The sequence below is a fragment of the Carica papaya genome, chromosome 2, assembly GCF_054855325.1.
Source record: "Carica papaya isolate Zhongbai chromosome 2, ASM5485532v1, whole genome shotgun sequence".
Lineage (NCBI taxonomy): Eukaryota > Viridiplantae > Streptophyta > Magnoliopsida > Brassicales > Caricaceae > Carica > Carica papaya.
In genome coordinates, this window is record NC_142310.1 from 21,344,862 (window position 1) to 21,356,760 (window position 11,899).

General features: G+C 35.4%; 1 long non-coding RNA gene across 5 annotated transcripts; it reads right to left on the bottom strand.

Moving 5' to 3' along the window:
• Positions 1-2,224: 2,224 nt before the first annotated feature.
• LOC110806608 (uncharacterized) lies at positions 2,225-6,194 on the bottom strand. 5 transcript variants are annotated; one of them, XR_015817138.1, is made up of 4 exons: positions 5,668-6,183; positions 5,518-5,587; positions 5,383-5,441; positions 2,225-2,418 (listed from the first exon to the last, which is right to left on the bottom strand). It is a non-coding gene; the product is annotated as an uncharacterized LOC110806608 (long non-coding RNA). The 5 variants fall into 5 exon arrangements; XR_015817139.1 differs by lacking the exon at positions 2,225-2,418 and adding an exon at positions 2,661-3,794 and having other exon boundaries at positions 4,005-5,441; positions 5,668-6,194; XR_015817140.1 differs by lacking the exon at positions 2,225-2,418 and adding an exon at positions 2,661-3,490 and having other exon boundaries at positions 3,724-5,441; positions 5,668-6,194.
• Between the last annotated feature and the right edge of the window lie 5,705 nt (positions 6,195-11,899).

Consider the following 11,899-nt stretch of genomic DNA (forward strand, 5'->3'; position numbering starts at 1 on the left):
GGAATCCCAGGCTGCTGATCGCGCGCACACGGGTAAGGTGTGCGACCCTGGGTTTGCGCACATGTGCAGGGCCACGCATATGTCACGCGGGTCTTGCATGTATCCAGTGCACATGTGGTGTGCAGACTGTTCCAGCCGCACGCTCCCATGCTGCTTCACATGTGCGAGTCACCCACCTGCACGGGTGGATCTCTAGGCTCGTTACTCACGTGCCAAAGGCAGTTTATGCGTATCGCATGTGTCTTCCATCTTTGCGCTGGACTTTGGGCCTCCCTTTGTGCTTCATCGATGATCATGTTGCTTACCCAATCCTGGATTAGCAGATTAAAAATTCCTTGAAGCTTGCGGGCTCGGTTTCGGGTGATTGGACCTACGAGCAACTGGACTTATTTTTTCATTGGTCCTAGTTCGTCATGGACTTCAGAGTCTTACGCGTCTTCTTCTTTTATTGGGATATCCTTCGTGGTGGTTCTTCGTCATATGCGGCATATAAATTATACAAACATTCATAAATATAGAACTTTTCTTTTTCCTTTTTATTTGAAAACTATGAAGACAAGTGTAATTTCATAAATTCCCAAGTTTCCCCTTTTATTTTCTCTCAAAATCTCCTAAGCTTCCCTTTTCCTTACTTCTACCTTATTACTAATTTACTTTTACATTCCCATTTTATCATATTCTACCCCTCATTATCCATATTCCTAATAATCCTTCATTATTCTCCTAAATTCAACCTATCCCTCAAAATTTCCCCCAAATCACATCATATCCCTCATTATTCCCTTAGGTTCATTTTATCCATTGGATTCCTCCCAAGTCAAACTTTTCCCTCAAATCTATATACTAGAATTTCCTACAAATTTTTGGCCAAATTGAGACATCCGTAACCCCTCATGAGTATCTCCGATTCTCGATTACCCTAACCCAATCACCAAATTAAAAAGAAGATTGACAATGATGAGTTGATATTTTATTTGTTTTCTTTCATATTTTGAAATTCTACTCGTCATTGTCAATCTTCTCTATCTAAATCATTCTTTCTTTATTCTCTAAATATTTATTCCTAAATCAATCTTGATATTTTATTTTATTGTTTGAATTTTTATTTGTTAATATTAATTTGTTTTATGTAACTCTTTGTGATTTAAGGATTAAATTAGTTAGTATTATTATTACTTTATTTTATTTTTATCAACTTGGTGCATTTTATTTTTATTTTGTAATTCTTTTATGTCTTATGCATCAATTATTTTGCCTAATTCCTACTTCACTCCCTAATTTTCCCATAGTTGACATTCTACTTCATATTTTTTTCCTTCTAACTTAAATAATATATATTCAATCCTCCTAACACATTCAGAGATATGCAAAAAATGCAATCAAGCATTCACAACTATCAGCAAATAAATGAGTATGAAAACTGTAAAAAATTACTAAAATTTCATTTTTAAACCACATCATCTTTACCTGTTTGCGTGCTCTTAATTTCATAAAATTAAAATGAAAATACTTTATAAAAAAATTGATGATATGAAGGTGTTAGGTTGGTTATTAATTTTACTTACAAACTTTAGAACAAAGGATTCCGATTTAAACTCTAAAAATCATCCCAAATTAGCAGAAAACCTGCACAACAACTAAGCATTCTCGGGTTAGCGAGGAACCTGAGAGTTTCATGCAATCCTATTGCATACACATCTCGTTTCTACGGCTATTTTAATTACTAAGACATTCATCTAATTTAATTTTTCTTATTTTGTCTATTTAATTAATTTTACACATAAATATTTTTTTTAATTTCCTCATAATCTAAATTTTCTTTTGATCAAATAGTTTACGATTATTCTTAAAGTACTAATTTTACTTATTTTTTTTAGTTTATTTTATCTATTATTTATTTAATTCTAAAAATCATTTACAGAATATTTCTTTCTTATTACTTCATAATTATTTTGTTATAATATCTATTCCATTCAAAATAAAATATAATAACTTATTTATATATTTATTGAATCAAAATTATTTCTAAAAATGATTCATTTTAATATTTTAAATTACCTTTTCCTAATTATTATAAATCATGACTAAATTTATTTGCCCGTTAATTACTTATCCAATCAAATTAAATTTCTATTAATTACTTATTCAATCAATTTTAATTCTTATCAATTATTTATTCAACCAAATCTTGTAACGACCCCGAAAATTAAAAAAAAGAAATGCAGATAATAATTTGATGCGGAAGTAAAATAAAGGTTAAAGTTAACATCTCTTACATGATAACTCAAAAGTACTAACAAACATCACAGAACAAATTCTCTGAAAGAAATATAAAAAATAGAAAAATAAAAGAAACTATAAAGTATCTAGCATCTACTCGTAGCCTTCTTGTGGATTGGGTTCGGGAACCAGGTTCTCCTGATTTGAAATTGTTAAATAAGGGGTGAGCTACACTAGCCTAGTAAAAATATCACAATATATCGCCGTCACAGAAGCAAATGTTGGTAGAAAACCGAAAACAACCAATGGAGCACAAATTTTAAACTAATACATTCATTAAAATTAAAACCATTTCTCTTTTTTCTTACCCTTAGAGAACCTGCGAAAACAACCTATAAAAACAATAACATCATACAGATCATAATTTCATGCACAATCAGTAACATAGAACATATCATAAATTCATATTCATAAACAATAACTAATCATCATCGTTTCTCATTTCACCAGCCTACTAGTATCCATGGGGATCCACAGGGGTGTCCTTGTTATATGTGAACCCTTTCCATTAACAATCTTAATTCTAGGGTTGTCTCCATATCCCGTTCGGTATGAGCACCAAGACATTAAACCTCAATACCCCGTCCAATATGAGGGTGAAGCAGGCCATCCCCATACCCCATCTGGTATGAGCGCCAAATGACGAAGTCTCCATACCCCGTCCGGTATGAGACAATGTTTACGGTAGGGTTCCTTATGAACTCGGTCCGTCCACCATCTCCTAGGATATCTAGTGAGGCTGTCATCTTATTCATTTATCATATCACATCCCGTTCCTATTTGTCATTAGTCTCCATCACAAAATTAAACATAAATACATAAACAAGTAACATGCATCCAACAATGCAATCATATCTTTGATTCCCAAAATTAAACAGTAGTGAAGTAAGCAGTGATACATACGTTTAAAACCATAGAATAGATAAACTGAATACCATAATGTATCTAAACTGTAAGATAAATCAAACAGGAATCAACAGAGAATAATGTCCGGTTCGGACTCCATTAGCAATCATAATTAATTATGCATATCTATTTAATTTGTACAAAATACAGTATTATCATTTATTCAAACTTCAATTCCATGATAGAAAATAGGGTGAGAGATCCTTACTTTATTTGACGTCGAAAATTAGATGGTTACTGCGCCTACGGACGGTCCCTAGGTTCCCTGAATTTTTCTTCAGGAACTGAAACGCCCTTACGGTACCTATAAGTGTTCCAAATAAACCCAAAAATCAGATCCAGGGCCCACTTGGCCAATTTCAAAATTTCGGCACGGCGGCTCCACCATACTCTGGCGACGGCGCCGTCGCCCGCAGCGGCAATCTGCCTTAGGTTGACTGTTTTCAGCCGAATTCAACCAAACTTACACTGGTTTCTGCGAGAAAACACACTTAAGGCCCTCGGTGGACCAAAAAAATACAGAAAACTGAAACTTACCGGCGGTGGGGCTCTCCGGTGCGGTGGCTCCTCCGGCTCACGTTGCGATTGGGTGTTTTGCTCCGGTCAACCTGTAGATGAGGAAACGGTGATCACAACAGTGGAAAAATCACATCGAACAGGAATCAGAAAGGGCCTCATCGGAGGCAAAAATCGAAACACCCCGCGGTGGCGCCACTGAGCTTCAACGGTGTTTTTCAGCCAATTGGCCGGTTCTTTCACTCTGATTTGGCCATGGATGAGTTTGAAATCAAATTCTGAGCAAAGAATAGAATTTTTACCTCATTTGGCGGTAAAAAATTGCTTTGGTGCGGCGGCAGGTGGCGGCGGTCGGCTCTCCGGCGGCTGGGCTATCTTCTCCGGCGAAGGGCTCTGACGGCTAGGGTTAGGGTTTGGGTGCGGATGGGGTTATTTATACCCATCTGTTTTTTATCTAGGCCGTCCATAGCTTTTAATCTGTACTGTTCGATCGCGATTAAATAGGAAGTGAATCTGGACCGTTCATCGCGATTCAATCTAAATCGTCCGTGTGTGATTCAATCTGGACTGTCCGTGCGCGATGCAATCTGGGCCGTCCATGCGCGCGGGAACGGATCTCAGCCATTCAATCGCGTGCACGCGGATCGCCCACGTGGCTCCCCCCGCGTGGCCTCCCGCGTCTGCGTCTCTGCCACCTGGCACGTCCTGATTTGTCGAGACTGCTGACCGGGCAGCTAACGTGGTGTAACTTTTTTAAATTACATTTTGATCCTAAACTTTCACACATTTTCCGTTTTTCTGATTTTTCTTTCAAAAATAACCTCAGAACCTAAACTTTCACACATTTTCTCCAAAATTGTTTTCAATTAAATCCTCAATTATTTTTTTTACCAAATTAAATTTAATTTAATTTAATTAATACATATTTATATTTATATAAAAATAATTGGGTGTTACAAATCTAATTCTCATTAATTATGTATTCAAACAAATTCAATTCTCATAATTATTACCATTTATTAAATTTTCCATTTCAATTTTAATTTATTTATTCTGCTCCATATATTTATATATACACATAATGTTATATAAATTTTCCTAATACGCACAATCTACATCTTAAATTAAAGATCTTCATATACTTATATATATATATATAGTCTGTTTAATATTTTTTTTGCACTTATAATATATTATATATATACATATATTTACATATCAAGCATATATATATATATTAAATCAATTTTAATCTTAATTCTTTTATTTCCTTTAAATTTACTAATTCAAATTTTTATTTTTAATTTTTAATTTTTTTATATCATTTGTATTTATTAATCTTCCATATTATTTTCTTTGGTTCAATAGTTGATTTCTCCATCATTTAATTATCATATTTTGCTCGACCGTTTTACAAGATCTCAAGTAAATCTGAACATATCTACATACACCAAAGACTCTAGAAAACTAATGAAAACATAAATTGTCTTTAATTCTAAACATCTAACAAATCTAAGTTTAAGTCAACACTGTAAGCCAATTTAATTTTTCAAATCCAATTTGCATCCCAAAACTCTAGATCTCAAAAACATGGATTGCAGGAAACGAAATTTGAACTAAGGCGTTTAAATATTTTGAGAAAAAATGAAATCCATGGATTAAGAACTATAGCATTCTTACCCAAGTGTAGGGCCAAAAATGCCTTGGGTTCATGGCGATGAAGTCTGGCACTTCTCCATCTGCAAGCACACACGTAAGTATTTCATGATCTATGATAATGGTAATGGAATTTATGTAGGCAGATGGAAGACTTACTAAAAAAAAGAGAAGATCAAGACGTGATAGGCATTTAGAGGACTGGTGGGGTTCTCGGGTTCTACGTTTCCTAATAAAAATGAAATAATGTACTTATACTTAAGAAAACAAAAGAGAAACAACAGATAAAGGAAGAGAAAACACGTTTACCGACGTCGGTTTGGTTCTCTAACACGTCTGCCAAGTTCCGTTGCTTGTTTCCTATTTTCGGCAACTCTCTCTGACCCTTTCATTTCTCTTCTAGCAGCTAGGGTTAAGTATTGACAGAAGAGAGCCCTTAAATACCCACCCCCAAATAATTTCTAGCTGTTGGACTAGATTTGATCTAGTCACTCATGGACTGTTATATCACCCTTCGTTAAGGGTAAATTGTTTTTGCCGGGCCTAAAGAATCCTCACCATTGTTCAAACTCCTGCCTAACTGGACTATTGAAATCTTTAGCCATCAGATCACTTCAAGATCAATCACAGTTGTTGCGTCATAGATCGCATTCAGACCGTACAATCAGTCAACACACACCTCAGCCGTTTGATCGGCATCTTGTTTGCCAGCCGCAAGATCATAATCATCATCCTTTTCACGCTTAGGAGCCATTGGATCGCATCCAAAGGAAGGAAAGATCCTCAGCAATCCAATCTTCACTAGAACATGCAGGTTGTTCGATCATCCAACACGCAGATCTGTAGCATGTCGAATTCGTGTGGAATGTCATGCTAACACGGCTGCCATGCAGTGCGACTAGATAAGTCGTGTTGCCAAGTCAACAGGTGACGTGACCTGTTTATAAAAAATTATGGAGTGACCCCTGATTACTTTAAATTATTTCGATTAGACTCATTTTAATTATAAAATGGCCCTAACTCTGGAATTCTACTTCAAAAAGGTCCTAAGTTATTTATTTTATTTATTATCCATGTTTTTCATGAATTTTAAATTTTTATTTTATTATTTTAAGGCCCTAAAATTTTAATTTTGTTTTCAAATTTAATTATTACTATTCTCTTTTTATTTTTTTTGGATTTCAAATTTCACTCACTCATTTTTTTTTTCATTCATTATATATATATATATATATATAATTTTAGGGTCTTAATTTTTTATTTTTTTATTTTTAATTTTTTTAAAAACATGCAAACATAATTAAATTTTCGAAGCATGAAATTATTTCGGGTTTCATTTACGAAAATCGGGTGTTACATTATATATTTATTTTCTAATTAAATTAGGTCCTATAATTTGGATAGAAATTCTAAATCCTATTCCAACTAGAAATCGAAAAGTAAAAATGCATACAAAGGCTTAAGCTATTATTTTATAAACATAACTTTTGGGATTAATAAAATCAAAGCATTGAACTTTCTTCAAGATAGCTTTGGTTAATTTCTAGCTTCTTTAAGTTCTTCGAAGTTAGGGACTTTCTAAAGTCTTGTTGAGCCGAAGAGTTGGGATCGACTTATTAAGTAAGCTATAGTGTCGTTCTTTTCCTCGTTTTAATCTCCCTATTTCTTGATTTTGCATTCCATATAGTTGAGTGTAGATTCAAGTAGGAAGGTTTTATTTAGGTGGTTAAGCCTCTGATTGCATATTTAGTTGAGGTTCCGAGAGTCAAACAATCCTCCCCGTATCCTCCCGTGTCTTTTAGACATAAAACATGGTGTGGGCCACATCATCTGTTATCAAAGTTTAGGCTCCCAATAAACCTATTATCCTTTTATTACTTTTGCATTCTTAATTAATTAACATTCAAATTTGTTTTGATTATTAATTCATTTTGCATCCCACTTAAATTCATAATTATTCATTTAATTCAAGTGGTTATATTTCTATCAATGGTAAAAAAATACCAAAAAAAACTCAAAAATATCCCAATTGCATAACATAAAGCAATTGGTATGATGTTTGCACCTGAGCATTCAAAAGGAGAGTAACTGGCTTGTTGAATGATAGAAAATTTTTAAAGAGTCAAAGGAAGAATAAATCACTAACCAGGTGTGCATGAAAACTTTTGGTTTTCATTCTGTTGCATAAAGCAAAAGAAAGATTAACTCACCCACTATGAGCGAAAACCTTTCTACTTCATGTTTAATTTTTGTTTTGCATCCCGAAATTTTGGCTAACATTGCATGAAGACACATGATCATTCATAGAGAGTAGTTGTCATTAGGTAGTATAATTAGAATACACCTTCCGGTTATATCCATCGAGATTGATTGGATCACTATGCTTTAAGTCCATCTTATTTTATTTGTGATCTATATTTTCATTATTTCATTGTGTTTTTATTCCATTACACATCTAAGTGACTAATCGTTTTTAATTGCTTAGTGTATAAATAAAAGCACACCACTTCTTTTATGTGTTTATTTTTGAGCTTATGTAGAAATCATATTCCCTTAGGATTCTTTGTTGTGTTAGAAAGATTGACGTGCAGATCTTGATCTAAGCGAATCTGATTTCAAACGTTCAACTCGACATAAAAAGGTATAGTTTAAGAGATTGTGAGATAAACACGAGCGAAGTTGAGAGAAAGTTTATTTGTTTTCACTAACCTTTATCTTTACATGAACTTCACTATATCTCCCCAAAGTGCCAATAGTAGACCTATCACTATGTAGGAAAGGATCATAGACATGTTTACCCAATTCAGTGTCTAAATGGGAAACATAACTACGCAAATAGATCATCTAGAATAGGGAGGCCATCGCAGCGTGCCTGATGCCACATAGTGTAGGATGGAACAAGGTCTTGTGCCAATGATGCTGGTGATCAATAAGGAGGCCGCCGAGAAGAGGTGGATGGGGATCTCTATGATTTTAAATTGGAGGTACCAGCTTTTTAAGGGAAAAAACCCCAAGGTTTACCTTGAATGGGAACGAGAGGTCGATTGCATCTTAAATTGCCAATATATTGAATATGTCTCACTCTGGTGGGATCAGTTAGTTGCTCTCAGAGAACGGAATGGAGATGTACCAATCACCACTTAGAGAAATTAAGATCCATCATGAGGAAGCATTTTGTACCAGCCTATTTTGATAGGGACATGAACCTAAAGTTATAACACTTGACTCAAGGTTCTACGACAGTGGAAGAGTATCATAAAGAGATGGAAATAATCGTAATTTGAGCTAGGATTAAAGAATGTCCATAAGCCACCATGGCTCAGTTTTTAGAAGGCCTGAATAAGGATATCACTAATATCCTTGAATTACATAATTATGTTGACCTAGAAGAGATGGTAGATAAGGCTACTAAGATTGAGAGGCAATTAAAAAGTAGAGGAGCTACTCGAGGATTTATCAGTGCCACCCCCTCAAGTTACTCAAATATGAGCTCAAACGGATGAAAATAAAAAGATGGAAGATAGAAAGAGCAAGCAACCTTCTAACAATCCGACAAGTAACCCTATGGCACTTGCTGTAAGACAAAGCACCATTAAGTGTTTTAAATATCTAGGGATTGGACAAATTGCATCCCATTGTCCCAATCAATGTGCTATAATCCTAAGAGATGATGTGAATGTCATCAATGATTGTGAGAGTGAATAGAAAGACATGCTATCATTCGAAACTAGCAAAGAGCGTATTACCTAGCTAATACAGAGAGATATGTTTGTGGCTTAATGAGCTCTAAACATGTAGGTCAAGTTAGAAGGTAATGATTAATGAGAGACCATCCTCCACTCAAGATGTCTGGTTAATGGAAAGGTCTGTATTGTGATTATTGATGGAGGCAACTGTACTAATGTTGCCAGCACCTCACTAGTTGATAAATCAGAGTTAACTTGCATACTACACCTTAATCCCTACAAACTACACTAGTTAGACTATAGTAAGAAAATCAATATCACTAAATAAGTACGAGTTCTGCTTTCTATTGGTAAACATGAGGATGAAGTATTGTGCGATGTCATTCCTATGCAAACATGACACTTATTGCCAGGAGGACCATGACAATATGAAAGAGATGTTAGTCATACCGATACAAAGAATCAATATTCTGTACGCATGAGAGGTCTCACACATGTCCTGACTCCCTTATCCAAGAGAGAAGTGTACGAAGACTAGCTTAAAATTAAAAAGTCCTATGTTATGTTCATAAGACGACAGACAAAGGGAGGTAATGACCCCATAGGGACTAAGAATTGTTTCTTCGTACAAGAGCAGATAGTTGTTCTAAGTTTCGTTGTGTATTGTTTGGTATTTTCCTCAGCCTCTTTGTCCTTGGAAGAGAAAGTTCAAGAAAGTGCAAATTCAAGGACAAATCTTCTTGAAGAAAGGGGGATGATGTGATAATAATTGAGGAATAAATAGGAGAGTTGTGTGATCAATGAAGGGCAAAAAGATAAAACAGCAGTGAGCTTCTTGGACATATTCGCAAGTGTTCCCGAGTAAAAAGTGATCAAACTGAATCCACCCATGTAAGTAGTATATTTGGATTAAATACATCAGGACCTCGACTTAAAAATAAGCATAATTAGAAAAGATGAAAAATAAGGAAGTTATTGGGTTTTACAGTCAAGGAGAGACTCGACCCATGAATCTCAGCACAAGAGGAATCCCAAAACATAGTGTGCGTATGGATACCCATGACCTACACGTATGTGGGCCTTCACAAGTGCGAGATGTGGCCCCCACACATGCGAACGCATCACTTGCACGACCATGCATGTAGGTCATGCGAGCAATAGCACCCGCATGCCCCACAACATGTGTACAACCACGCAAGGAGCTACCTATATGTGCAACAACCACGCATGCACAGACAGATAGCTCCACACATCTAGTGCGCGTCCATAGGCGCACAAGAGATATCCCTCACGTGGGCAGCAATACACATGTGTGCAGGAGGCCAGATGCACACCCAACGCCTAGTGCCCAGCGCGCGCGAAAGACTGACCCCAGTGGGCGATCCTCGCCACCCACGCGCCTAGCTTGCACAACTCACGCGGCCAAAGCACGCCACCCGTGTATGAGAACCAAGCTGCCCGTGCGACAACCTTTTTCTATTCATTTTTGGACTCCCTTTTCGCATTTTTCAAATGCTATAAGAATTCCAAGTTAAGGGGATTTCATTAACAATTATTTCATGTGATTTAAATGGCAAAATTGGAGGAGAAAATTTAGTCATAATTGAAGTCCAAGGGAGATCAAGATTTTAGAAGATTTGGATAAGGATAAAATATTATATTAATATTTATTTTAATTATTTTAAGTATCTTAGGATAATATCCCATTATTTTAATAATTATGTATTTATTTTCTAATTAAATTAGGTCATAGAATTTGGATAGGAATTCTAAATCCTGTTCCAATTAAAAATAAAAAATAAAAGCCTATATAAAGGCTTAAGTTCTTAGTTTGTAAATATAACTTTTGAGATTAATAAAATTAAAGCTTTGAGCTTTCTTCAAGAATTAGCTTTGACTAATTTCCAGCTTCTTCAAGTTCTTTAAAGTTAGAGAGCTTTTTGAAGTCTTATTGAGTCGAGAGTTAGGATTGACTTATCGAGTAAGTCGTGACATCTCTTTTCCTTGTTTTAATCTCCTTATTTTTTATTTCTGCATTCTATATAGTTGAGTGTAAATTCAACTAGGGAGAAGTCTATTTAGGCAGTTAAGTCTGATTGCATATTTAGTTGAGGTTCCGAGAGTCAAACGATCCTTCCTGTATCCTCCCACATCTTTAGTCATAAAGCACAGTATGGGTCATGTCAATAAGCAACCCATAGCATGCATGAGTCGAGCATTGGGAGTATTAAAATAAACATAGTCCACATATGCTAAAGAAATGTGAGCAATTATCGTTGCAGTTAAGCCATGGAGTCCCTATCTAATGGGCCGCAAGTTTTTCATTCAGACCGATCAAAAAAGTTTGAAATACTTGTCATAATAACAAAAATGAGTCTCTAAATATTTTGGCTATGATTATGAAATTATCTACAAACATGGACAAGAAAATTCAACAGGAGATGCACTTGCTCGGAAAGACGATAACCCAACCTTTATTGCCCTATCCTTTCTACAAACTCACATATGGGATGACCTTTGGGAAGCATTAGCCAAACATCTCTACATGCAGAAGATTAGGAAACTAGCTACCGAGAAGCCAAACAGCCCTTATATCTAGAAAGGAGGGTTAATGTACTTCAAGAACTGTGTGGTGGTTCCCAAAAAATCTGACATCTTGCAATAATTATTGCAAGAATTCTACAACTCACAAGGGACACTCATGTGTACAACAAACATACAAACGGCTTGCTCAATAATGATATTAGCCATCGATGCACCGAGTAGTCAAAGAGTACGTATCCTCTTGTGATATATGCCAAAGAGCAAAATCAGATACACTCTCCCCCACAAGTCTCCTTTAAGTGCTACTAGTT